This window comes from Sphaeramia orbicularis, chromosome 17 (genome assembly GCF_902148855.1).
Source record: "Sphaeramia orbicularis chromosome 17, fSphaOr1.1, whole genome shotgun sequence".
NCBI classification, from domain to species: Eukaryota; Metazoa; Chordata; class Actinopteri; order Kurtiformes; family Apogonidae; genus Sphaeramia; species Sphaeramia orbicularis.
Genome location: NC_043973.1, coordinates 42,131,446 through 42,155,347, shown reverse-complemented (window position 1 = coordinate 42,155,347; position 23,902 = coordinate 42,131,446). Strand labels below are relative to the sequence as shown.

Sequence of the window (23,902 nt, the reverse complement as noted above, 5' to 3'; positions counted from 1 at the left end):
GTCAATGCAATAATAAACGAGCTTTGTGTTTGAGTGCGACCATGATAATTAGTCTCAAGACGGTATGTTAGTAGAGGGAAGGCTCATAAAATATAGAGGCCATTTGGCTTGCACTCAAGAACAAATCTGTATTCTAAGAGCGTGGGCTGTTACACTAATGTTCTACACAGTTTAAATCTGGCAGCAGCACAGTCAGAAAACTTTGTTTGGAGGAAAGATGCTGACAGTTCCAGGAAGCAGGCTACAAAGATTACTGACTCAGCGCACGTACGTAGATGTGCCCCCTCGACACGCATACAGACATGCCACACACACCACTCACTAAAAAATTCCTTTTTGTTGACTCGATTGCCCGTGTACCCAAGAGAGCGCACACACCACCATTCAAGGCTCCCGACAAAATTGGGGTCGCCGCTGAACAGAGCTGCAACTCAAGGTCGGGGAGATGATAATGATGTTTATGAAGTCTAAATCCACAAAATAAGATTCCCTCTGTATCTCCCCAAGTGCCTACCTGCCAAGCAAGCCTCCATTGTGACCAAGTGTGAAAGGTCTGCTTTGCAATTTCAGCAAGAAGCCGTTGTCGCATAGCACGTTGGAGCTCTGGAAGGAGGCTGAGGAAGGCACATATAGACCTGAGAGATCCAAGGCCTCGCAGTCTATGTGCCACTCACAGGCAGGCGGCTGCAACAGACACATTCCTTCAGTTTCATACACTGAATTACAAGATTATTGTCCCTACCCTCAAACATCAGCGGGGGTTGCAGTGACATTTTGACAACACTAATCACCTCATTGTGAACCTGCTCTGTTTGCTTAGCGAGGCGAAGAAATCTCCAGCGGCTGAGACTGTGGAAAACACTGCAGCAAAAATAAAAAGGCGTAACAAAGACCTCTGCTGCCTGATAGGTGGTCCACAGGCTCCTGGTGGGTTCTTTGGTTCAAGATGCTAGCTGCTTGCTAAAATCATTACATGGTGTGTTTTCACAGCTTCAACTCAAACAACCCCCTCCCTTGCATTGATACCTCCTGCTGAGGATCGGCAAATACATCTTGGCCATCCATCTATTCTTCTAAAGAAGAAAAGAGAGTTTGTATTTCTTTGAACATTTAGTGCTGGTTTTTTCCTCCTCTTGCCTTTTTATTTCTGTAACATTAATTATGCATATAAAATGAGACATGTTGATTAAAGTATCAGCACAGCAGCACAGTTTAAGCATGGATTTCTGGAAAAGAAATGTGCCAGGCCTCCTTGAAGTGTGCTTTAATAGCAATCAAACACAGAAAAACAAACAAAAAAATTGACGATGAGGCTCGTTTGGTGTTGCTATAAGCACACGCAGCTGGCCTGTTGTATTTGTACACTGCCGATACACAACATTACATTCAGTGGAGAAATGTAGATCTCGTACAAGACAACAGAGATGATTACGCAGAACAAGTGAAATATATATAATGGTTTGAAGCAAAGCAACCTCATGTATCAGAGTATGATTAGGACTTACAATGAAAGTGCTCTCATAATATTACACACATACAAAGGCACGGCCTCGACCTCAAAGTACTGCTACACACCCAATTACAATTAGATTCTGTGCTTGGTGCTCCTTGGGGCCAGGGTATCGATGATTCATTTTGCGTTTTATCAGAGAAACAGGAGTGCCATTAAAAAGAGATCAGTCAGCCACCAGGCATGAGGAGTCTGCTTCTAATTGGCCATTCATCAAAAAGCCTTCTCAAGTAGATCGCAGCGCTGAAATATCACGCAGGACAACTGAACCGCACTACATTAATTACACTACTGATGAACCTCATGCTCTGCAGCTCACCCCTTCTGATTTCAGAGAGCCTGGAAAAGGCACAGATGCACACACACCTGGACATGCGGGCCAAAATACAGTTGAACAAAGCCAAGGCATCGCAATTGGAAGCAGCTGCGTGAAAACAAACAACACAGAATGCATGAAACCAAATGAAGAATTATAGTGATTATCAGTGAAATAAGGATAAGCAAATATTCCTTCTGCCATTGTATTTTTAACTTCAAAAACACTCCCTAAGGTGCTGCCATTTCATCAGTTCAATATTATCAGTCAACCTTTAAAAGATTCTTTCGACCATTTCACTTTGCAGCATGTCCAGCATGCCTTCACAAAGACAGAGCATGGGAATGAAAAGATACTGTAGTCACCAGTTCCCAGTTGTCTTTGTTCAACTTTGCAACTGTCAGGACACACACAGTTGAATCATTTTGAGCTCCATCTCTTTCCTCTCAGAACGTGCAGGGAATTCTCCCTTTCATCCATTTCCTGATGCACTCTAACTAGACAGTTTTCGGTCATGTCCCAGAATTATGCGTGCTAGCTCTCTAGCTTCACTTGCACACACAGAGGCACAGACACAAACAGCTGCACGTCCGCTGACAATTCATCCATCTCTGAATCTCTCATTTTCTGGTTTGAGCATTTTGGTGCTTTTTTCCCCCCTTCTGAGCCGCTGGATCAGCTGGGGCCGGGTTCGTCATGAGCAGATGCCCAGAGGCCAAGAAACAGTGAGGCAACTGCTGTTAGTATGGTTACTGAGCATCTACAGGGGTTAAAATGGGCATGAAAAAAGCCACATGTAAGCTTGTTTGCATGTGTGTGCACATGCGCACACACTTACTTTTTCTGTGGTATTTCCTTTAGGCACAGGACTGATGAGGAAGGAATCTTCAAAGTAAAGGAGTGAAACCCAGATGGTGTTTGATGTGTGGATAATGATTTAGGTAGGGCTACGCAACACTTTCTCTTCATTCAAACTCAATGCAAGTATGAAACTGTTGTGTAAGAAAACCAGGAATGGAGAGCGATACAAAACATGGGAAATGTAGCTCTGAAGTCTTGGTGGTGTAGAGTTTCATATGTGAGTTGCCTGTCTGTGTAACTACTTTTAATCAAGAAACAGGACTCACAAAGGCTAGTTTTTTGTCAGAGGAGCATCCAATGGGAATTCAAGTTGTGCCTATAGACTCTTGCACATGTCAGTCCCTGCACAGGAGCTCTGGGTTAGGCACTGCGGCTATCAGTTCATCATTGTCATACAGTAATTCAGAATGTAATGTGCCTGTAAGTCCCTAAGAAGCAGAGGAACAGACACACTGTCTACACGGAGCATGCTAAGCCCAGTCGGTGTCCTGTAGGACCGGCTATTTAACACAGGAATAAGCCAATTATCTTCACGGAGTAGGCAAATTTACAATAGGATTTACTCAATTCCTGCAGGACTCCTATGTCAGGGGTGGCAGCTTATACTGTAGGTTCCTTTCTGTCACGGCCACACACACACAGACGCGTAGCTGATGTGTTGAATGCATCCGAGCAGATACACATTAGCACCAGTCCAAGCAAACACCTACAAAGGCGCTCTTACCTGAGGCACACACACACTCACACACACACTCAGTCACTGGCAGACTTGATAAAGATGAGCCAAAACACAGAAGTGATAAACACCACACAAATGAGCAGCATTCGGCGCACGGAAACAAAGAAAACTCTTCTATTTCGAAAAGCAATTGTTCAACAATAGCTAATTTTCTGGGTGTGATAAATTTAATTTCCAAACGGTGGTTACAGTTATTGGCACCTTTTGTCACAAAGCTTATTAAAGTCTTCCTAAATTGTGTTAAACCATGGTGAAATTATTTAAGTAGCTACAGTTGGTGCCTTCAATTTCATGTGTGCTTAAGAATTGAGAAATAAGAAAATGAAGAGCCAGAGGAAGCCGCAAAATTAAAAAACCGCAGCTCCATCACGTGTTAGGAAGATATGCACCGTAACTAATCATTTCAATGTGACAATCTGAATGAGAAAATCAAAGTTAACATTGAATATTATGATTGCAGATACCACGTCCTGAACTGTTAATTGTCTGTCTCTCTCATCTCAGCAGAGCTCAGTGAGATTTGACCCTCCTTATGGATTCTACCCTCATTATCCTTGTACATACGAGTAATGCAATCTAAGCTGTGTGACTGATACGCCTGCACTTTGATGTGTTCATCGCTTGTACACCTTAGGCCTCCCACCACCATGACTCATGTTTTCAAGGAATGTTTTGAGGGGGATAAAGCTGTGAAAACCTTCATAAAAAATGACCTTTTTGGAGAAGTAGAGTCTATCTTGTGATATTTACTACACAAAAACATCAATACATCCACATGCTCTTAACCTACATTATGTTGACATTAAAATGGTGCATTGAATGTTGTTTTTGGAGGCAAATTAAGTCTACATAGAAGGTTCTGGTACAGCTTCACCTACTAATATCATGCATGGAGAAAGAGAACAACTTCCAACAGGTCAAGAACTCTATGGAGACAAAACCTGGCGTGACATACACGGATGTAAGATCTTACTTTCCTCTCTTCCACATGCAAATGCACATTTTAGGTCACTAAAACATTTATTTTAAACACCATCTGAAGTGCTCCAGTTTATGCGGAGAAAAATAGGTTCAGGATAACAGGTTTCCAGGGTGTGACATTTTTTGCAAAGAATGATCTAAAGACCAACTCCACATTAATAAACAGATACTATCCTCTTGTATTTAAAAAGGATATTATATCCACATGACAGCGTTTTTAGCTTACCGGCCAACAGGCCGTAAGCTATTGTTGTCATGCAGCGTCCGTCGGCGTCTGTTGTCGTCTGTCGTCTGTTACAAAAATTTCAATCGTCCTCTTCTCCAAAACTACAATTCCGATTGACTTCAAACTTGGTATACAGCTTCTTTATGATGATGTCAACAAAAGTTAGTGAATTTATTTGGATCAGGATCTGATTCTTGATTTGGTGCGACTTTGAAAAATTTCCCCATTATAAGAGATCGGAAGTGGATCGATGCAATAACTCAGTAAATATAAATGATATCAATTTGAAATTTCTAAAGTACAGCCCTGATGGGGAGATGACCAAAACGTAATGGCCACATGCTGATCAGGATCTTCTTCTGGATCCGGGAACTTACGGAAAATTTAACATGGGCTCTTATGGGCAAAAAATTTCAATTGTCTTCTTCTCCGAAACTACAGTTCTGATTGACTTCAAACTTGGTATACAGCTTCTGTATGATGATGTCAACACAAGGTATTGAAATTATTTTGATCAGGATCTGATTCTGGATTTGGTGCGACTTTGAAAAATTTCCCCATTATAACAGATAGGAAGTGGATTGATACAATAAATCAGTAAGTATCAATGATATCAAGTTGGAATTTGAATTGTTGACAGATCTGATTGGAATATGACCAAAACATGGGTTATTTCTGTAATATAATACATACACATAACTGGGTGACAATAGATGGCATCTGGATACATTTCCCAAAGCTTTTAATTTGGCTGGTAAGCTACAGGGCCATTGGTCCTATTTTTCAACCTTGGGATTGCGATCCCATGTGGGGTCACCTGGAATTCAAATGGGGTTGCCTGAAATTTCTAGTAATTGATCAAAATTTTTTAAAAATTACAAATAAAAAATATTTTTAATGATTCAGTATATATTTCATTACAATTAAAACACTACACACTTTTCCTAATAAAAATCAAGTTCAAATAAAATGCAGGATATAATATCTGAGAGGGCATATCTTGATTGACATGATCATGTGACCACGTGTTAATACCAGGACATAGTCGCAGTCAGAAAACTGGACTGAACAGAGAATGAAAAGATTTCTTCGCCTGCCTGGCCCCGCTAAGACATCTCCAAGAGCAAAATGTCTCCTTTTTGAATGTCTGGGGTCACCAGAAATTTGTGATGTTAAAATGGGGCCATGAGCAAAAAAAGGTTGGGAACCACTGGAGTAGGTGAATGTATGACAGACATACACAACAACAGAAACAAATTACAGCCAATTTAGAATTTCATATTATGAACACAAACCAAATACTGGCAGTTTCTCTGATTAATTTTAGCAAAAAAATGTCTCTGTTTTGAATGCTTGGGGATGCCAGAAATTTGTGATGTTAAAATGGGGTCACAAGCTAAAAAAGGTTGGGAACCACTGCCGTATGACCTTTATTTTACAAAATGTCTCGGTGCACACAAAATTCCCAAAAAGTGCTCAAATAACCATGTCAGGGTGGTAGATGCAGAAGTTTTCATCACCTATGAGTCAAATATCAACATTCTCTGAGGCTTTGAATCGACTTAAGAGACTTGAACCTTATCTAGGCCTGCTAAAAGGGCCAGAGGGATGAAGTATTAGTATTATCAACAAATTTAGATGCTGAGCGAGAGCAGTGTGTGGGATCGTCTGTTTTGGACAGTGACCTGACAGCAAAAAAATATATGGCAGAGGCAGAGGATTTTGAGTTGTGAAATGGTATAAAAATGTCAAATGAAGGTTAAACTGTTGATGGCAGTGCTAACCGAACAAACCAAGTGGGGGGGGGGGAAGTATTGTGTCCCCCATTGTTGTCTCAGGCACCTGCTTATTACATAAATCAATGGGAATGAACTGGAGAGTGATGTGTTTCCAAAGACTTTTGTTTTACATATTCACAGATAAACAGTTTTCTTTTGTTGTTGTTTTTTAATCTGCAGTTTGTTGGGGTATTTTTAGAGAAATCTTCATTTGAGTTGCTTAAAATGCTATTTGTGTATAGACAAAGCCCAACCATTGAGGAAAATGTTAATTTAGCAAAATATCCATATCATTGTGTACAAGACCTTAATGTTTGCACACTTATCAGAGCAAATACTGAAATCATCACAGCGTTTCAAAGAAATGTGAATAAATGTCCATAATCATTACTCAGTGGTCAATTCCTGGCTCAAATTCAGCTCTCTATCAGAAATAACTAGAGAAAAGATTCATTTCAGCCGGCCACTCCAATACTTTTGCCAGTGGTAGCAAGTTCATAACCAACACACACATAAAACCAAAAAAATCTTATAAACCTTCTCACTCTGTCAATGTCTGCCTCTTTTACCCTCTTTCTTTCTCATTTCAACACCTCCCTCTTTCTCATTTCAACACAGGATATAAATGTAAATATGTACAAAACACACACACCAATACACACATTCAGCCCGGAGCAGCCTCCCATCATCCTGTATAATAATGTCTCCAGTGGAGTGAGCTTCTTTCACTACAGTCTTCCTTCATCCCACCCATTGGAATAACCATTCAGCATTGAGATGGGAGTTGCCTGCACCAATCTCACATCCCGCTCTGAAATTCAGTCCACTCCACCGGTAACACAGACTCCCTGCTGGCAGCAGATAGAGAATGTGCTTCTATACTTTCAGTTTTTTGTCAAAAAGAAAAAAAAAAAATCTAGTTAAAAAAATCAGAATAATATGTGTGTGTACTTTATAGAGTGTTTGAAGAATGATTATGTTGAACTTGTGTGTCCTCTCTGGAAAATGTGCGCGCATATATGCATCTCCATGCTCCACCACATGCACACAACAAGCACTGTTGGTCTGAGAACAATCAGACCGTGACAGACTCTGCAGCACCATCCCACAGGCCTCCACAGAGGAAAAACACTGCACCGCTAGACATAGCCATTTCCTCTAAATGACCGCCCTCCTCCCCTCCTTTCCTCCCGTCACCACGAGGGACAGAATGGCTCTATGTCTCGACAGAGCGCTGTTCAGGCTGGGGTCACAGCGTCCTGCTCTAACCTCAGTCTGGGGACACCTGGGACGCGGAGCTATATCGGCGATGACAGGGAAAAGCGTGAAGGATTTTTGAGCTAAAACCCACACTTTCCTGGGAAATGCTTGTTGTGAAATGTGGCGGCCCATTTCCTCATCTTTAAAAGTTAGCATCAGCAATGATGTGTCTGCACCTGCTTTGATGCATGATCACCATCAAAGGGCACTGAGGGATGGTATAGTACATCATCCTGCACATCTTTTAAGTTTAAAGCGAGCATCACATATGGATGAAAAACTGTCAGTTGCCTTGAGTAGGTAATTGGAGATGATATAGTTGAGATTCAGTTCTTGCAAAGTCACTGCAGAGTCACAGGCTTTTCACACCCTCCTTCAAAAGACTGACACCAGAGGAAAAGTGCTCTCCCGAAGGTTTTATACAGCTCATTCCACTTTTCCTGTGCCTGGAAAGCAAGACAAGGGGTGTGCAACAGGGATCTGAGCGACGTTAGATCCTGGAAGCTCCTTCTTTTTTTCCTTTCCTGTTTGAAACAATCGGAAAGGGAATTCTGCCATTACATTATCTCTCCGTGTGAGGGGCCCTAGGGAATGTTCGTGTCTTGAGCACTAAGCATTTGTTTCCTTGTTCTCCACGAGGATCCCTGGGAGGCCATGTTGTCTGATTCATTTCACTGAATTGTCAGCTAATGAATGGTACGCGTCCGTCGACTGCCACACACTCTGCCGGAAGAGACGAGCCCCCATGGGTGTTCATCTTGGGGCTTCTCCCATTCTCATTAGGAGGGAATCAAAAGGAAATAGACGCTCACTGATCATTTAACACAATCCCAGTGTGCGTTTCCCATTGATTGAGGGGGTCTGTGTAACTGGAGCCATGATTCCTCTCAATAGAATGAGTGATCAGCATGTTTAGTGTGACTGCTACATCTTTAGGGGCCCGTCATTGACAGAGTCTTTACAGCACAACAGCCAGAGGAGTCTCTTGAACAGTATTAGTGAGTAATCTGTCTTCCTGGCAAAACATTACAAGACACTTCAGGCAACAGAGGTTATGTTAAGATTGGTGTGGGGAAGCAGTTTAAAGAAAATCTTCATTCAAGACCTGAATTTAAATGTTGTTTTCCAAGGCACAATCCCTTCTCTCTGTCTATACTCGCATCCAGCTTTTCCCCTCGTCCTGGGTGGCATTTTCACAGTACATGTTGTTGTTGTTGTTCAATACACTTCAGTGTCTCACACACTCACCCACCACATCCATCCTAAACCTCCTCTTAAAAAGGGAATTTCAATCAACTGATTTGCAAAAACAAAGATTTGTGTTTCATTGTGTGTTGTGTTCTCTTCAGTCAAATAACTAAACCTTTTTTTTTTTTTTTGCTCTGATTTTATGCACATGGTTGTACATTCTGAAGCACTTTTCCTAAAATTAGATTTAAAGAGAAGACAGCATGTGGCCTTGATTGCAATACTACAATACATAACAATAGTTCTGAGCTGGTTTTGATTCCAAAATGCGGCGCGGTCATGCTGTGATAAAGACGGTTCATTTAACTCTTTTAAGAGGAATGTCTTGTGCTTTTAAAATTGACATATGTTTCACCTCAGAAGTGCTCATTCCCAAGCATTTCTAATGTTCTTTCATTTACAATACATTGAATCAACCCTTGTGTCGTGACGCATATTGCATCACCAGATTCTTGCCGATACACACCCCATTTCCATACTCTCTGTTAACACTGTCCACTAATGGAATATGATGCGCCTCTTGTCACAACAACACCACCTCTTATTCCAGGTTTAATTCTTCAGCCACATTTATTGCCAGCATAAGTCACCGACTCAGTGAGAATATTTCCAAGGAGCTTGCCTCACCCCCCTTTTACCCTTCTCTTCTTCCTCCTACACACCACTTATTCTTCTGATTTCTCTCCACGTTCTCTTCTGTCCCAACCCTACCTCTATCCACCTTTCATCCACCTCCCCCCCTTTTTCCCCCATCTTCCTACCCCTCCTCTCCTTCCTTGATGTCTCTTAAACTCCTCTCTTTTCCGTATTCCTTTGCCCTTCTTACATCTCCTTCTCCACTCTGAGCTATCTGGTGTAAACGATTACAAACTGAACGCTGGCAAATAGATTGCTCCGCTCTCCCTCTTAACCACAATAAAAGAGGAGAGAGCGCGTGTCCAACCGCTAGTCTCCCTCGTCCTATTTTCCCAAAACCACGCAATGCCACAGCTGGTCCAGAGAAAATTGCATTGAAGTGCTCTTGCAATCAAAGACATACAGAGTGCAAAACACATAGATGTACAGTTAAATTTATGCAGAGATACACACACTTAAGCAAATATAGACATGACATTCACACACACTGGTGCTGATTGTACCATTCTGATGTATAATACATGAGCTTTCCACATAGATAAACATGTCTCACACTGATCAGGGCCATTACAGCCGCTTAAGGCCCATCCTGTGCCTCTGTGTTTGCCTATGTGGGAGTCATTCATGTATCACATTAGTTTTTATGTATATGCCCAACAAGAGGCTGAAAAAGCACAGATTTTCCACTTGAGAATTGACTCTGCCACAGAGATGACTGCATGAAAAGCTTGCTGTGCTTTCTCCAACATCAAGAATTATATATAGAGATGGCAGACCCACTTTTCTTGTTCTTACACAAATATAGTACACAGAAGGCTGAAATAATCGATATAACCTGGGAAGGCAGGTCATAAATCTAAGCAAATGTATTTCCCAGAAGGGCAATAGATGCTTAAAGTCTCGCAAACACTATTACATTTGTATTGAGAATTAAAAGAGCCTACTGCAAAAGCTCAAGCGCATCACCAACACTCCTGGATATGAAGCCAAATACTTATTATCACCGACTTATAGGGTCGTATTATAAATGGACGCAATTAAGCCGGGTTTCTGAAGCGACTAGGAGCCGATCAACCTCATTAGAGACGCGCTGAACCGGGAAGAAATTGCGCATTCGTACGCCGTGCAGGTAAAACATTTGCCCCGGGGTGTCGGTGCTCGCTTTGTGACAGTCTGTCAGTTGCTGCCCCCCGCCGTCCTCCGGTACAGGCTGCGTGCAGACAGACAGAAGTGCGCACACGCACGCCGTCTGTTCCGGCACACACGCGTAAAAATGTATTGCGCCGGTCCGGTTTGCATAAAAAGTGTCAGCTCTTTTCTGAACCGTGTAGTAGCCAGAGACAGCAAATCTGAAGGAATCGATAAAAGAATCAATAAATGTTATGAATCAATGTAAACAACAGTTATGGCGCTAAAATCTCCCATATAAAAACACACATTGTGCGCCAGCGGACAGGTCCTTAATCTGTTTGGCCAGAGGATCATTTAGACTCTGTTTTTTTTTCTTCCGATGTGAAATTATTTCTACGGTGATTTGCCATGATCTCATGTGGTTTAAGATGAAGCGGTAAGGAATAAACTAAAGACGAAAATCCAGTTAAAGCCTTCGGGTTGTTGCAAATACGCACGGAGTCGCTCCGGGTGAGGATTAACCACAATCACAGATACAATCAGGGAATACCACAAATACATATCTAAGTGTCTCAAGTGCCACATGCCGTTATTTCAATTAAAATATGACCTGCTGAATGACAAGCGGTGATGCCAAAGAGCAGACAGGCAGAGAAATTCCCAAATACCAAGCGAGGGGGAAACTAGGTCTGATCTTCAGTCAGCCTGACCGTTGGGAAATAAATCATACATGCCCGCCTTGATAGGATTATTTGGTAGAAGACAAATGAGTGTTGAAATTACCTCAGAATGTCGACGTCGGTGCGATTGTCTCAAGTGTTGCGTCCGTCCGTCGCCCGTTCTGCCCGAGAGCCGGTCACAAAACTGACTCCAAGAAGGACAAACGCTGTTATCGCGGCGCGTCTCTCTCTCTCTCTCTCTCTCTCTCTCTCTCTCTCTCTCTCTCTCTCTCTCTCTCTCTCTCTCTCTGTCTTATAATAACGTGACTCTGCCCGTTTTCCCTCGTCTATGTTTTTGACTCCTTCCCTCTTTTCCTTTTGTGATCTCCTCACGATGCCTCTCTCTTTCTCTGATTATTGGCATTGCATCCAACATCAATCATACTCACAGACACCCCCACGACCAGATCATTCATCATCATCATCATCATCATCATCATCCACAACATGAGCATCATCATCATCATCACCATGATCATCACTGCAACCAAAAATAAATGTTGTTCTCCTACTCAGTTCTCTTCCTGTGTGTGTAATAAAAGCTGAAAAAAAAGGTACTCATATGTTCCAAAATGGATTACAAATTTACTAATAATTAAATAATTAAAAATACTAACTCTTTCCATTAAGGCTATAAAGCTCAATAGGTTGTAATTTGGGAAATGTTGCATTATTCAGCCAAACGCATATGAATATGACACCCATGTTACAGACACTGTGTTATTATATGAATATGCTTAAACTTTTGGTACTTTTTAATAGCCAATTATAGAGTAATAGAGTAAGATGATTTTTTGTTTGTTTGTTTCCTGAGGTTCCACTGTATTTGAAATTAGGACATTTATTTTTATTTTTTTATTTTATTGGTTTATTCAGTAGGGGCCATGCATATTTATGAACATTGTTGTACAAAAATACACTTATGTAAATATAAGAATTAGTAAAAAAAATAAATAAATAAATAAATAAGGAGATTTAAAGAGACTGAAGTATGTAAGATGATTTATTTTTGCAATTTTATTGGTATAATTTAACTGGGTCTGTATTATTCCTGTTAGTGGGACTATTGTAATGGATTGGTGGAAGGATACTATGTTGAGAGATGGTCATGTCCACAGAGAGAGTTTTTCTTTGGAAAAGGAAAGAAGTACGAATGTAAATGAGAGCTGTGGATGGCTAATGAATATTCTTCCTGTTAACTATTCCCTCTCTGCGTATCGCTTCTTCATCCACGACCTCCTAATGTTGGGTAATACTAATAACACCTAAACACTCCCACGTTACAGACGCTGTGTAATTATATGGATATGCTTAAACTCTTGGTACTTTTTAATAGACAATGTTAGTTTAATTTACCTGTTAATAGATGTTGTTAGATAGATTCATAACAATTTCGAGAAATATGATTGTTCAGTGTTAAGCAGTCAAAGCTACAGTGAGTGACATTTAGTGGTGAAAGTGTAGATTGCATCCGACTCAATACCCACTCACCCTCCTCTACAGCATGAAAACAATCCTCAGAGTCTGTTTGGTTTGTCCATTACATCCATTTTTAAGGGGATAATAACTCTAGTCCGCAGGTGACCTTTGACCTGTAAAGCACCTGAACGATGCATGCCACCAGCCAGGCCTGGAGTGGCTAATCGGGAGATTCAGGATGATTCCATGTCATGTCAGTTTCGAGTTTGGGCCGGTCGGATGGGAAAAATTATTTTGACACTTATCTGTCACTTATCTAATCTTCTTCTTGCATTCATTCTCCATTTATCTGACAGCAGCCCCTACATTGTAGTAGATCAGATGGGCTCTACCATCTGAAGAAAATCTTCCCTCCCAAATGTTTAACCTCCTGAGACCCAGTAATGTATTTTTGTCCTCTGTAGGGGACAAGAGATTCACAGCTTTAGTAAATAAAAAAATAAGAAAAGAAAAGAAAAGAAAAGAAAAGAAAAGAAAAGAAAAGAAAAGAAAAGAAAAAGAACACTAAGAACACTGTCCATTACGAAGGATATTCCATAAAAAAAACAAAATAATAAAAAATGTATCTGAAAAAAATGTTGTATGATGCTGCTTCCAATCAGGGCAATTATTTAAAGGAAAAAAGTCAAACCTTTTACTGTCTTGGGTCTCAGGAGGTTAAGTTGGTTGGAGTGGTAAAATTAAATAGCAACAGAATAGTGCAAAGTGTCAGTCGGTGGTGATGGAGGGCAGGAAGAGGCCAAGAGGAGCAGAAAAGGCCAGGTTAAAGAAAAGTGAAGCTACTGAAGTGTTCAGTGTAAACCTGACGGATTTACCTACTGGCACCGCACCGCACCCCCCCATTGGAAAATCTGCAGAAAAAAATTGCTGACCGAGAATGACCAAGAACTGAACTCCAGTCTTCCACAGCCCAGTCCAAAAACATTGCTTGTTGAGCTAAATCTCTCTTCACTACCAGTTGACCTATTTGCCATCAGATTGTCTTGGAATTCTCAAATTGTGGAATTTTTTTCCCCCTCTACTTTAGAACAAGTGGTGCCAGGCACAACAAACCCTGTCCCTCGCACGTATTGTTGCTTACTTTGGCATTGATCCAGCTGATGTCATCATGTCTATGCCTCTATAAATGTGCCAAGTTTGAAGTAAATTGAAACAAAACTGATATTTTTATAGACAATTGAAATTTTGCCCATTATAAGTAAATGGGGAAAAAAAAAGATTTAAAAAATCATAAAAAAAAAAACTGGAACTTTGACCTACGGTTCCGAAAATGTAATGAGATCTATACTGGGTCAGGGGCAATCTATAAACCCAATTTGGTATAAATTCAACCAATAGTTTTTTTGGTAGACTGTTAAACAAACAAACAAACCAAGCCAAAAACAATACTCTTTTCCTCCCCTTTGATGGATGGGGTAATTAACCCTTTCATGCATGAATTATGAGAACATTATTGAAGATTTTTTTTCCTGAGTCTTTTTATTCCTTTTTACACGTGAAAAAAAAAAATAAAATAAAATTATGAACCTATTTTTCATGGCGTGACAAAAATGTTCACTCAGCTGGACACCATTTGTTCAATTTTAGAAGCAAAGAAACATGTATTTACTGATATACTGTGTGAAAATGATGAAATAAAACATGTTTAATGCTGCTATTCTGATGTTTTCTCACATTTTAACAGCCTTTTTGTTAAAAAATAAATAAATAAAAAATTGTTAATTACAGTCTAATAACATTTAGCAATTTTTTAAAAATTTTTTTGATGTCAAACGTGTAACTGCAGATCAGGTTTATCTAGAACAGCAAACTTACAGTAATTGTATGAATTACAGCGTATGGGATGATGCATAAGTGTCCTCTGTGTTTGCTGATATGGAACTAAAACAACAAAATCTATAAATATACAAGAGAATACCTTTGAACAGCTGTCCACTGTAGTGACCACTATGCATGAAAGGGTTAACTACTAATTATCAAAAATAGACAAAACAGAACAGCAACTGCAACAGAAAATTACATTCAATACTTATTAATCTCACGGTTTGACTTGTTCGAGCATTAATAGAGACGTAATTATTTGTTTATTAGGGAACCAATGGTATAGATGCTGGCTTACAGGCCTTCAGAATGCACATTTATGAAACAACCTTCAATGTTACACAACAGATAAACATCAGCCACTGCTGTCAGTGAAGTGTCACCTTCTTTGCTGATAACTGACATCAGTACAGGCCAATAGATCTGTGCATTCACAATGTTTAAAGGGGTCATATTTAGCTAAACCCACTTTTATTAGTCTTTGGTTCATTTATTTGTTTATTTGGACCCTGATAGGTCATACAGTTTGAATTTGAACCCTCCAGGTGCTGCAAAACTATCTTCATATTCATTCAAAAATCGAGTGGATTTCTACAACCTGTTTCAATTCCTTCTTAATTTGTTACATTTTACAACTAGTTGCATCATATTTGCACATGTAAGGTCAAGACTTCCAACGAACATTTCTCTGAGTACGCCATAACTGTTTATCAGCGGTAGCGGTTGTAGTAAAAACTGAAAATATATCCGAACTTCGAGCCAGTTACTTAAAATGTTCAGTTGTTGGTTGTATTAAGGAACACAAGTGGCTGAATGGGACAGAAAGCACGGTCAACAGCCTGGAGGGGGTGGGTTCATTTGCATTTAAAGGGCCAGCGCTAAAAACGACCTTTCATTACTCAGAAATAGGGTTGAAGATGGACTTGTGAAGTTGAATTACTGAAGAATTCAGACCCATGCATAGCATTTACAGTTCATGTAGACCACAGGGGAATGTTTTAAAATGCATAATTCCATTTAAAAAGGCAAAATATCACTCCTTTAAGCTATTATTAAGAGTAAAGGTTAACCAACAAAGCATCATTCCTCCTCTTCAGCCAAAAACAAGGAAAAGAGAAACAGAGGTCTATCCATTTATAGAGGGAGCAGGATTAGCAGAAAACAGTGGTGAAACTGAGAAACAAAATAAATGTTATTTTGTGATTAATTCACAGTGGTTATGTTCTAAAGCACAAGTAAGAACGTTCACACCTCCCCAAAAACCCTGCCTGAAGGTTTTGCGTGAGTACAACTAAAGCACACTGCCGAAGCCAAGAGGTGGAGGAATGAATTATACAGACTCGAAGAAAAGCAAGGAGATGGCGATGTAACCCGAGTTGAAAGGTTCTCTGCTTGCTCTGTGGCTGGAGGTACAAACTCACTGGTCAAAAACAAAAAAAAAACACAAAGAAAAAAAACCTTATGGTCAAAGAGATCCAGAGCACAGAGAAACAAGAGAAAAACAAGAAAATACAAGCGGAGGGTCGAGCGTTTTCAGGTAAATACACCACCACACACATCGAATGCAAGGCTATCATTTATGATTGAGTTGGATTATTATTGAATGAGAAAATGTTACACCTTTAGGATATATACACTTTTCATGATGCCTTGAAAGTAGCAATTATAATAGAGTTTTTGGAAGTCTTAATCACCCACGGCCTGTTATCGTTTCTCTATTTTCTTAGCATTTTTTCTATTTGTCTAATAATTTCTCCATTTTCTTACCTCAGCGGAAAGATGAAGAGCTGTACTGTTTACTGTATAACCCTATAGATTATCCTTTTGGAAAGATTGTAGATCTCAACAGGGCCCTCGTCATCGTGATTAACATCCTCTTTATCAACAGTGAGCCACCAACTGATTACAGGCCAACGATAACATTATTATATTCATGTTAATCAGACCGTCTTCATCGTCGCCACGGTGCTATTTCAAAAAGCTATTACCTCCGTCCTTATCACTTAAGAACAAATTATACCTCGTCATCTTCATTCACATGCCCCCCCCTCCCCCCATCCCCCTTCCCACTACTGCCACACATATACACACACATTTCATTAGGCTGATATATTCTCCTTAGCTATTACACATGCTGTAACTCTCATACGCTCAAGTCTACACTGAACTTGGAGATTGACTACCGGAGGCCCTTTGAAGAGCGGTGAGAGACGGACGGAGGAAGAGGAAGATGTATGTGTGACCATTAGAATAGTAAAAGAGAGGGACTGCTCCTACTCTATTATAGAAACACAGTAGAACAGGGCCAGCTAGACGACAGAGCATGAAAGGACTGATTTATCCGCTTGGGAGAGACCGGGAGTGAATGAGCAAGAGAGGGAGTGTAAGAAAGAGCGAGGGCAGTGTGCTTGTTATTCTCTTCATTATTGAACAACCATATGTACATTATTAAAAGTAAATCCATACCAGCATGAGAGTGTGTCTTTTCTTTCGTGTGACAGTGGGGCTTTGGAAGCTCCTTCTTCGTTTGGCCTGGTTCCACGTTCGCCTGGATGTGCTGCACTTCGCTGCAGCCCGGGGAGTTGGTTTTGCCATACATGTGTTTGGCAGGAAAAGTCAGTTGGCCAAGCAGCACAGGCAGTTTGGATGTACACTACACAAAGCACCAGAAAATATGCTTTAAGGCTTTTAGACACAGTGCAGAAGACAAAAAGTTGGGTCTCAAAAAGCTCAAGGCGTTTAACATGGTTTTTGCAGGAGTAAAGGTTCAAATTCAGCCAATTCTGCTTCATTTGCACAGTTCATGATCTGTATGTAGACCGCTCCGCTGTGTTGCTCTACAGTAAAGTGGTCGTCAGCTGATAAATTGGGCAACTTAAATGTGATTATTTCAATGTGATTATTTCACAAAGAGAAAATAATGCAGACATGTGCAGTACAGGCAGCGCAGTAACAGGCTGCCTTGTCAGTGTGGTTGCTTTATTGCATCCAAAAACAAAGAGATGCTGCTGGGTGCAACTGTGTGCACTAACACTGTATTTTTTTTATTTATATATATATATATATATTTATGTAACTTCACAAATTTTCATTTTCTCATAGTAACAAGGAGATGCTGCTGTGTGCTGATAAATGCCGTTGGTAAGTGAACTATAACTTTATTTTCCATGTATAACTTTTTTTTTTTTGGATTACCTCTGGATATTTATTTAGTTGTTTTTTTTTCCTCATTAAAAATAAGTGAAGTGCAGACAGAGCTCAGAATAGATCTACTTAAGGAAACAGACAATGCAGTCACAATAGTGCTACATAAATGTTCATTTACATTCAGCAGTTTTGTGCCTCGATTGCTACGAAATTGTTGGGTTTTTACATCACGTTCAGTTGACAGCATCATGTTATGTTATTTCTGCCTTCTCCACTACGATACATTCAAAATTAGTCATGATTTTGTGTTTGCTGTACTTATCTCTTTTATTGCATCGTGTTGTTTTCTATGTTTTATTCTGCTGTTGTGCACTTTTGCTTTGTCTGCACTTTGTAAACTCAGTTTTTAAAGGTGCTCTGTTTTTAAAGGTACTATACAAAATAAAGTTATTATAAAGTTATTATTATTATTATTAATTATTCAGTCTCATTCTCGTATAGAAAATGAACATGCATGTTTCAAGGGTAATTTTATGATGATACACACTGTTGCCCATAATGTTGGAAAAAAATATGTTTACCTTTTCTCATGAAATGATTGTGACAATGCGATTTATTCTTGATAGATTAGGTGTAACTGGAACTCAGTATGTAATTATTGCACATGGTGAAAGGTGATTACTGATGTGTATAAATAGGATTAAAAAGAGGAATTCATTCATAATCTTTATTTAAACTCGCAATCTCATTTACAAACAAAACATTTGAAACATACAATGGACATATCAGAAATACCAAAAAGTAAAAGTGACAAAGATGAATTAAAAGCAGAGAAGTCTACTTAAAAACATTTGCAGCTGGAGGTAAAATTAGATAGAATTATGGATTAAAAACACAAAATATTTGAAACATACAATGCACATATCAGAAGTACCAAAAAGTAAAGGTGAATGTGACTGAAAACAAAATTATTCCAAATTTACGGACAGCAGTAGTCACTTTTCCATTGGACAAGTGCACAAAACTTTGCCAATATTTACTAAATGTCGAAAAAACAGAAGAGCGTAATGTCGTTTGTTCCATTAAATCACAAATGCGATGGTTTGTTCATTTATTACCGCGAGATGGCACGAGAAATCATTCCATACACATGGCGATGAACGTAAATATGGTGTTGATTTACAGATATATTCATTATTATTATATATTACCCCTCTATCTCGCACTAAATTAAAAAATGACTGGGTTTCCTTGTGTGTCCACACATACTGTGACATGTTTCTTCTTCTTCGCTTATTGTAACGTATGTCAACATCCGCTTTTTTTTTTTTAACTCATCTGGCTTTAGTTGCAAAAAAAGGTCTTTCTATTGCAGTTTTGTGTGATATGCCATTTGCTCTACGCCCGAAAAACCACCTCTTGGCAGTACAAAAACTTTTAATCAAAAAATGAGACTTTTGGCAAAATTGTCATTTTTCCATTAGGTACATTTTTATGCGCAAGTTGTATTTGCGCAATTTGAGGGTAAATTTAAAAGCGATTAATTTAGAGGTTCTCACTATACTGCCACATAATGCTAAACGGAAACATACTGTCTCCACATGAGGGCCTTTTAAGCATAATATCTTCAGCCACAACCTAAAAATGACAACATGAGATCACCATTAGCTGCATCCTCTTTATTATTGGCATTGTTGAAATAAAACAACCCTGCATCCTGCAAACCAAACTGTGAGTTCAGACAAATTACCAAAAAAATACACTCTCTGAACTTTCTTTCAGAACTTCTTGAGATGTTTGTCTTTGCAATTTTCCTACACTGTTATTTGCAGGTGAGTAGAATTCTATTTGTGCTGCACACCATCATGAACGATGACATTTTAAAAATTCAATAGCTACACTTTTTCCATATGAGGGACTGTAAAGCATAATATCTTCAGCCACAACCTAAAAATGACAACATTAGATCACCATTAGCTCCCATCATCTTTATTATCTGCATTGTTAAAAAAAAAAAAAAAAAACATCCTGCAAATCACACTGTGAGTTTATACAAATTACCAAACAAACACACTCTCTGAACTTGTTTTCAGAACTTCTTGAGATGTTTGCCTTTGCAATTTTCCTACACTGTTATTTGCAGGTGAGTAGAATTCTATTTGTGCAGCTCACCGCCATGAACAATGACATTTTAAAAATTCAATAGCGACAATTTTCCAGAAACAAAGCCATAATACTCTGTAGATGATCCACAGAATCTACTCGGAAGACTTTTCACTGGAGCCACTTTCAACCGAGGAAATAGTATTAGCGGAGTACAGAAAGCACTCATAATGAGGTGTGTGTGGATTAACAAGGGGGCACCAGCTACCGTCTCATCTTTTATTGATGCTAAATGAATACTACATTTTATTTTGATCTCTCCAGGCCTCTAGACAACCAGTCGGATAAAATAGTCCCTTTTGTGTATAATCAGGCATAGTTGAAGAGACATTTATATTTATCAAAAATCACATTCACACTGGAAATTGACATGTGCACCACAGAGATTTAACTCATGAAAGACCTACCAGCAAACGTAAAAGCTGCCATAAACTGGGAGTGAGATGAATCATTTTTGTGGCCATGTTCGAGTAACAAAACTGATGTTTTTTTTAATGACAGTATCAGGGGTAATCATATTCTAATTCAAAAAGGCTATCAAAAGAAGCTAGAAGGAGGTGTAAAAATAAATAAATAAATAAATAAAATGCTGTGTTTCTGTGTGTGTATGCCCATAGTTTAAAGCTCAGTTACTTCCCAACCCCCTTAGGGACTTTAAAACACTGAAAAACCACCATGAAAATCAAACAAACCTGCACACGTATAATCATGTTCAAACACACATGCACACTTGATTTATCCGCTGCCCTCTCAATCCCGTCACCGCTTCGAGGCACTTTATCTTTGTGCATGCCAGGACGTGTGTATGTGCAGTGGGTTAGAGTGTATGTGTGTGTGTGTTTTGAAGGCCACTGTCATGAGCTGTGAAGTGAGGAGGAGGGGGCGCTCCCTGCAGCAGTGAAGGGGCTCTGATCCATGCATATCTACCAACCATCTACCAGGATGTAAAGATCCACAGGGAAACATGAAGACAGAGCACGCTGCCATATGCACAGCGCGGCCAGTGATGGTATGTAATGTGACAGGAAAGCAACACGGCTACTATACGTGTGTGTAGGTGTGTGTGTGTGTGTGTGTGTGTGTTTGACTGATAAGCAGGTGTTGCAGATAGACTGAAAGTGTGGTTACTGCAACAGGAACATGCAGCTTTTTGCTTCATAGATAGACACGAGGAGAGACAGGCAGAGTGGCGGACAGCATGAGGATAACAGACGGCTAGACAGATGCATCATGGTATTCCAGATCTTCAATGAGACGCTGGTCAGGTATAGCATCTAAAAGCACGGCTCTCAGACAGATACGGACAGCCTAAGCACGATACAGTCCGAGTCAAGCAGAGACGGACAGATGCCCTTCTCTCGGCCGGAAAGACGCTGCACACAAACACACAGACTCACAGCGCTCTGCTCATCCTTCTCCCTTCTCCACCTGTCTGCTCTTTGCTGTCAGAGAGCCAGACAGGAGCTGATGTTTGTTCCCTCAGGCACTGTCATCTTCTCTTTTTCTTCCCTCCTCGCCCATGTTTCCTTTTTTCCTTTCCTTCTCCCCCACCTTCTTGCTTTCCCTTTCCTTTCCCGCCCTTTTTTTTCTCCCCCTTTTCTTCCCTTTCTTTTCTTTTCCATTTTTGTGTGACATTTACCATTTAAAGTGTTACCCTCAAAATAACAAAAGGACAGACAGCACAGAGTGGATTGCATATTTGTCTGTCTGTTGATGGCGGGACTCCAGGTATGAATATGACAAGGGCTTTCTGCCAGAGCGGGTGCATGAGCGATTGTCAGAATGCAAATGACCATATACGTATGAATGCATTGTTATTTCACTTTTTTTTTTTCGCTGCCTCTTCTTTCCCTGTCACTCATCCAACTGGCACAGATTATTTTAGCAAATTATTTCAGCTTTTCAATGTCTGTTTACGATCAGTCAAAGAGAGAATGATAAGGATTAAGAGAAGAAAGAGGGGGCCGACAAAGGAGGCGTGGGGAAAAAACCTGCTCTTCTAAGCTAAACCTTGACACAGTCCTCCACACAAGCTCAAGTGGATGAAAAAATATTCACAGAATAGCATTACAGTGTGTCTATTATAGCAGGGTTTTAGCAGTCCAGCTGGTCACATTTGTATATAGTGGGATTGTTGTGTCCAACTGGCAATTCAATTCTTCTGCATGAAGCCAAGTATTCACATGGACATTTTTCCCAAGCAGAGTGTTTCTGTGTGTAAAAATAGAAAATTGTATTAGTTCCAGCTGATATAATCTCTTACAGTATTTCGATTGGTGTAAACAGTGGTCAGAGTCCACATGAATTGAGAAGCCTCCTGTCGCTTGGATGATTGGCAATTTTTTTTCTTGATATAAAGAGATATGACAAAATTTAGGGAGTAACTTAGTGTTGGTGCGTTCATTTATTTATTCCATTAGCCCCTGATGGAAGCGAGATCAGCTAAAAACACAACACTGACATAAAGTCAATAAAGTTGTTGCAGAAAACATGCTACCAATAAAAGGTTGTTTAACCATGCAGAGAGCAACATTTAGACATTATTGGGACTCATTAAATATTCAGTTTTCTTTAACACTGTCTTGGTCCTTGGGAATTCACACCAGAGGAATGTGTGCACAAACAGTAATGCCATATATGTCCTACAACACTGAAGCTGAGGGAAATGTGTGTGAGACAAACATAGACGCTAAAATAAACTTCAAAAAAGAGCCGGTAGAATAGTAAATAAAGCTGGCTATTTTCAGCCCACTTCTCAACTTTTTATAGGATCCCTGAAATATCTATATATGGTGCATTTAAAAACACTGCAAAGACTTTTTTGAGTTAAGGCCAAATACCTTTCTGTTTGCAGTCAAACATTTTTTTTTAATTAAGAGAAGGGAGTTATAATTTAAGAGCACTTTTTGTCATTAGTTGCTTTTCCATTGAACATATGCGAAAAACTTCACCGACATCTACAAAATGTCGAAAAAACAGAAGTGTGCACCAAATGACTATTGTTACAACAGCCTGTAAAAATCCACTTTCAGTCAATAGGTGGAATGTAAATGGTGCATTCTGGTTGGATTAGAGCTTTTTCTGAATGGTGAATTTTATGTTAAAGACACTCCGTTGAAGATTTTAGGAGGATTCTTTGGATTCATCCATTCATTCTTTCATTTATACCCTCAGAAAACACATTTTTCACACTTTTCCACTGGACATCTGCTAAAACTTTATCAATATTTACTAAATGTTTTAAAAACAGAAGCGCGTAATGTCCGTTTTTCCATTAAATCACAAATGCGATGACTTGTTTATGATAGCGAGATGACATGAGAAGTCATTCCAAAAACATGGCGACGAACGTAAATATCATGTTGATTTACAGACATATTCATTATTATTATATATTACTCCTCTATCCCGTACTAAATTGAAAAATGATTGGGTTTCCTGGTGTGTCCACACATACTGCGCCATGTTTTTTTTAAAACTCTCCTTCTTCGCTTATTATCGTCTGTCAACATCCGTTTGTTTTTTGTTTGTTTTTGTTTTTTTTTATTCAAGTGACAAAAGTTGAAGAAAAAAGTCTTTCCATTGCAGTTTTGCATGATGTACCAATTGTGCTGTGCCTGAAAAAACACCTCTTGCCAGCACAAAAGCTTTTAATCGAAAAATGAATTTTGGCGAAATTATCATTTTTCATTGGGTAAATTTTTATGTGCAAATTATACTCACGCAATTTGAGGGTCAACGGAAAAGCGGCTATTGTAACATTTAAAGTGAGAGCAAATGTAAAGTATGTTAAGTAAAGTGTATTTTTGGAGTCAAAATATGAAATGAACTTGGCAATGACGTTCAAAATGTAAAATACTTAAGGATTATAATGTAAAATTATTTAA

At 39.5% G+C, this 23,902-nt stretch overlaps 1 protein-coding gene across 3 annotated transcripts in view; it reads right to left on the bottom strand.

Annotated features, from left to right (window-relative positions):
- The window catches only part of cdh24b (cadherin 24, type 2b), a 239,742-nt gene extending 228,181 nt beyond the window's left edge, over positions 1–11,561 (bottom strand). For all 3 annotated transcript variants that reach the window (XM_030160285.1, XM_030160286.1, XM_030160287.1), the window contains exon 1: positions 11,470–11,561. The gene's annotated coding sequence lies outside the window, so the exon portion shown is untranslated. The remainder of the gene's footprint in view (positions 1–11,469) is intronic.
- Positions 11,562–23,902: the final 12,341 nt, after the last annotated feature.